Genomic DNA, 6,000 nt, shown 5'->3' with positions numbered 1-6,000 from the left:
AGATCACACAAGGTGACATAAAGCCAGGCATACTGGACCTAGTGAAAGAGAAAGTGAAGAATAGCCTTAAGCTCTTTGGCACAGGAAAAATCTTTCTGAATAAAACACCATTAGCACAGGCACTATGATAAACAATTAATAGATAGGGCCTAAAAACTGAGCAGAGGACAACGTCATTTGGTCAAAGTGTCTGCCTACAGAATGGAATTTTTTTTTACCAACAGTAACTCAAATAGAAACTTGATATCGAAAAAAAAAATACTAAGAAATCTAATAAACAAATTTATATAAGGATAACGATTACAATAAAAAATTCTCAATAGGAGTACATCACATGGCTAACAATTAGAAATGTTTTACATTCTTTTCCATCATTGGGATGAAAAGCAAAACACTTAGAGATTTCTTCTTAAAACTATCAAAATGGGTCTGATCAATAGAACAATGAAAGCTCTTGATAGCAAGGGTATGGCATAATACATAAAAATTATAATCCAGCAACATGACTCTTCCGATAAGGAATCACATCCAAAGACTTTCTGCATCTATTTAATCCTTCTGAAATGTATTTGATTAGAGTATGATCTGGCTGCATATAGACATGCCTTTATTATGCACCTTTAATCTCTAAAAATGTAGGTAGTTTAGTTTGTAGGAGAAAGAAGCCACGTTTAAAAGTAAAGTTTAATTGATGGGCAGATAAAGTGACAAACGGAGAAAGATTTGACAGAATGAGTTATAAATAGAGCTCTCAAGAGGACAGATAAGCAAGAGGGGTAACAAGAGGGGGAGAGGGAAAGAGAGAGGGAGGAAGACAGACAGAGAGAGAGAAAGAGAGAGAGAGAGAGAGAGAGAGAGAGAGAGAGAGAGAGAAGAGAGAAACCAAACTCAATGGCAACAACCAAAGTTCCTCTTTTAGTATTCTATTTTACCTTTTTATTTTACATTTTTTTTGTTCTCTGTTTACCATATATATTATGGCTTTTAGTTTACTTTATGTCAAGTTCTTGATTTTCTGAATCAGTAGCTTTCTCTGTCTAGAAGAGGAAGTAGGAGGGGTGGGAAGGATAAAGGTAAGAGAAACAGTAATCAGGATATATTAATGAGGAATTCTATATTCCATTAAACAGGAAAATAAAATAAAACTAAATTGAAGGAGGATAGAATTCATCTGAAACATTCTTCACTGTCTACTAAATTTGAAGTAAAAGAAAAAAAACATCCTATATCTATGGCCCAGAGAACATCACAGAAAAGACAGAATAGAAGACAGAGAGTCAGAATATCAGGAAATTTCATGGGAAATGTCTTTTATAAATGGCTACATGTGCAAGGGCAGAAAAATGGCAGCATCAATGGATGTCTTAATATAGGTGGAGGAAAATTTCCAAAATTCCATCCTACACAAAGAATCTATTCATATTGGTACCTAATTAATACCTTAAGCATGACTGAATGAATGTTAAGAGATAGAGCAGTATGTTCAATATAGCATAGCGTTCATGCAAAAACAGCTTTACTGTCAACTTGTAGCCTAATTTAGAATGAGAGATTATGGAACAAAAAATAACTATAGAAAAAAGACAATGAAAAATAATTAATAATTAGCCAAAACAGAGTCAATCCAACCTCTCTCTCTCTCTCTCTCTCTCTCTCTCTCTCTCTCTCTCTCTCTCTCTCTCTCTCTCTCCATCTCTCTCCATCTCTCTCCATCTCTCTCCATCTCTAAATAAGAATAAACCTTGAGGTGTATTCATTAGGTCACACAGACTTTTTAAATTTGAAAAAAAATAGGTCTTCTCATTGTTGGGTTCAGAGTAGAAAACATAAAATATCATTTTATATGCAGAACCTTAGATGTGAAAGCATCTTTTGTGATTGGGTTACATCACTCAGGATTATGATTTCTAGTTCCATTCATTTGTCTAAGAATTTCATGAAGTCATTGTTTTTAATAGCTGAATAGTACTCCATTGTGTAGATGTATCAAATTTTCTCTATCCATTCCTCTGTTGAAGGACATCTGGCTTCTTTTCAGATTCTGGCTATAATAAATAAGGCTGTTATGAACATAGTGGAACATTTGTCCTGGTTATATGTTGGAGCATCTTTTGGATGCTTTAGTACTTCTTAGAAGGGGGAACAAAATACTCACAGGAGGAAATACGATGACAAAGTGTGGAGCAAAGACTGAAGGAAAGGCCATTCAGAGATCTAGCAACATGCAGTTACCAAACCCAGTCACTACTGGAGAGGCCAAGAATTTCCTACTGACAGGAGCCTGATATAGCTGTCTCCTGAAAGGCTCTGCCAGAACTTGACAAATAGAGAGGCAGATGCTCACAATCATTGGACTGAGAATGCGGTCCCCAATGGAACAGAGAAAAGACTGAGGTAACTGAGGGCATTCGCAATCCCAAAGGAAGAACAACAATATCAACCAACGAGATACCCAAGAGCTCCCATGGAATTACCACCAACCAAAGAGTACATATGGAGCGACCCATGACTCCAGCCACATCTGTAGCTGAGAATGGGCCTTGATGGGCATCAATGGGACGAGAGGCCCTTGATCCTGTGAAGGCTCAATTCCCCATTATAGGGGAAGGCCAAGGCAGAGAGGCAGGAGGGAGTGGCTCAGTGGGTGGGTAGGGGAGTATGGTCATGGAGACAGGAGCGGTTGCCGGTGGGATGGAAGTTTTCCGAAGGGGTAACCAGGAAAGGAGATAACATTTGATAAATAAAGAAAATATCCAATATATCTCATATATATAAAGAAAGAAATGAAAGCATTTTCTGAATGCTTAGGGAGGCAGCATTTCAGGATTTGAACAGCATCCCTGAAGGGAGATTGTACAATATTTTAAAAAAAATGGGATCACAAAGCAAGTGTATTACTACAGGGAGCTGAAGTATTGTCCATTTGTATTTTGACAACATGGACTAAGCAAGGAAGTACCCGATGTACACTGAGTCATATCCAGCATGCCTTACTTTAAGGCCCTTAACTCCTTCTCCCAGTCATTAGTTCTGGAGCTCAGAGTGATGAGGGGTCAAAGGAATGTGTCAGGTTCTTGTGGTTAATTAGGGCATAGCAGGCAATTGGTTATCTATTTTTTCAACTTGTTACCTTTGGTTAGATAACAGCAATTCTATATTTTTTATCTGTTAGCCTACAATTAAGAAAACATTTGGAAAATTGGGATAAATATTGGTTTCTATGCTTGGTAATATGTACTTGTTTGACCCTGTTAGCAAAATGGGGAAGCTGTTCTTGAGGTGGCTGGATTCAGACAACGATCTCCTTACAAGATGTCCTGAGATCTGTGCAGTCAACAACTATTTACAACAGAAGCTATTCAGATATTGGGAAGTCCCCAGTTTCCCTAGGGCTTGGGACCTTAAATTTTGATTTAATATTCAATAAAAATAATTCTCTAGAATTAAAGATAAATCAAAATATTATCAGAGGAAAACTGAGAGGCATATGATGTGTTGCAGGGTTATTGCTTGTAAGTAGCCCTAGGATTGAGATGCTGGGATAAAGCTAATGTTATAGAGAAGACAACAGTGATCAAAAGACAATAAACAGAAAAAAAATAAAATAATAGGCAAACAGACAGAGGGAAAAATGTAGGTAGTTTGGACTACTATATTCAATGTAACCCACATATAATCAATTTTCTGTGGATGTGGTACAGGGACTTAGGTTTTAATATTTACAGGTATAGGGGCTCACCTTGAAACAATTTCTTATTACTTGTACCTTTCATTGCTTGGAGTAGTAATATCTACTCTGTGCTTGAGTAAACTTTGTATCTTGAACTTTGTAAGTTTCTTTTTGATAGGTCATAGTTTTCTTTCCTCTGATATTGTTTTGATTTACCTTTAATTCCTGAGATTTATTTTTAATGAATACAGGAATCTGGACTGTAACAATTTCAAATACCCCTGAAAACTCTGGGTTTGACAATTTTTTGTAGCCCCTGATAAAATGTATATACTACTTCTGTCATATCTTTATAATCCAATGAACTATTTTCGTAGATAAACTTTAGATTTGGTCTTATGTCGCACCTTCTTCTTTTCCTTTTTTTTTTAATTTTTTATTAGATATATTTCTTTACTTACATTTCAAATGTTATTCCCCTTCCTGTTTCCCTGTTCATAAGCCCCCATCCATTCCACTCCCCCTCCCCTTCCCCCATACGGGAATTCCCCACACACATCCACCTTGCTCTCGCTCCCCCATATTCCCCTGCACTGGGGGTCCAAGCTTGGCAGGACCAAGGACTTCCCCTTCCACTGGTGCCCCAAAAAGGCTATTCTCTGCTACATAGGCAGTTGGAGCCCTGGGTGAGTCCATGTATAGTCTTTCGGTAGTGGTTTAGTCCCTGGAAGCTCTGGTTGGTTGGCTTTGTTGTTTTTATGGGGTTGCAAGCCCCTTCAACTCTTTCAATACTTCCTCTAATTCCACCCAGGGAGGTCCTGTTCTCAGTTTAATGGTTTGCTCTTAGCATTGACCTCTGTATTGGACATGCTCTGGATGTGTCTCTCAGGAGAGATTTATATCCTGTCCCTTTCAGCATGTTTTTGTTAGCTTCATCAATTTTACCTAGTTTTGGTGAATATATATATATATATATATATATATATATATATATATATATATATATATATCCCCTGCTATGGATATATATATCCCTCCTATTGATCCGCATCTGCATTTTAGTCATCCTTCTTTTTGTGCTTCCTGTGGTCTGTGGATATCATCTTGGGTAATTCAAATGTTTTGGCTAATATCCACTTAACAATGAGAGCTTCCAGGGACTAAGCCACTACCCAAAGACTATACATGGACTGACCCTGGGCTCCAACCTCATGGGTAGCGATGAATAGCCTAGTAAGAGCACCAGTGGAAGGGAAAGCCCTGGTCCTGCCAAGACTGAACATAGTGAACATGATTGTTGGGGGGAGGGTGGTAATGGGGGGAGGATGGGAAGGGGAGGCCCATATAGAAGGAGAGGGGGAGGGGTTAGGGGGATGTTGGCCTGGAAACCGGGAAGGGGAATAACAATCAAAATGTAAATAAGAAATACTCAAGTTAATAAAAATAAAAAAAAAGAATGAGTGCATACCAAGTGTGTTTTTCTGTGACTGAGTTACCTCACTAAGAATGATATTTTCTTTTTTTTTGGGGGGGGTGTGTGAATATTGCATTAATTTACTAAGTATATTATAAATACATTCAACACATTGTTAAGCCATACTACACATGTGTAACAATATACGCATCCACATACTAGAAGCATTCATTGGATTTAATACGTTTTTTAACAAGACATAGATTTGAGAGGAAGAAATAGTGGGGGTAGGGCTGACTGGAAAGAGTTGCAACTAGGGATCAGGGTATAATCTGTATATAAATATATGAAATTTTCAAATTATAAATAAAAATTTTAAAGAACATAGGCATGTCAGTTTAGAAGTTTCTTTCACGTGCCGATAGGTTTCTACATTCACCATGAAGATGCTACTCTGTGGCCTTCAACTCTATCACTTTTGCCGGATATTTTCAAGTTCATTTCATTTGCTTATGAATTCTTTATAGTCATTGTTTTTGATAGCTGAGTAGTACTCCATTGTGTAGATGTACCACATTTTTTTGAAACCATTCCTCTGTTGAAGGGCATCTGGGTTCTTTCCAGCTTCTGGCTATTATATATAGGGCTGCTATGAACATAGTGGAGCATGTGTCTTTGTTGTATGTTGGAGCATCTTTTGGGTATATTCCCAGAACACGTCTTTTTAAAACACACACAAAAACAGATCTCTGGAAATGTTTACTTGTTTGCTTTCTGGAACAGGGTCATTTTCTTTTTTTGAAATTGGATGTTTTATATTTGCATTTCAAATGTTATTCCCTTTCAAAGTTTCCCAGACATATGCCCCCTATCCCATCTGCCTCCTCTTCTTCTACAAGGGTATGCATCCTCCCCA

This window comes from Rattus norvegicus, chromosome 15 (assembly GCF_036323735.1).
Source record: "Rattus norvegicus strain BN/NHsdMcwi chromosome 15, GRCr8, whole genome shotgun sequence".
In the NCBI taxonomy this organism is placed as follows: domain Eukaryota; kingdom Metazoa; phylum Chordata; class Mammalia; order Rodentia; family Muridae; genus Rattus; species Rattus norvegicus.
This window is presented reverse-complemented; position numbering follows the sequence as displayed.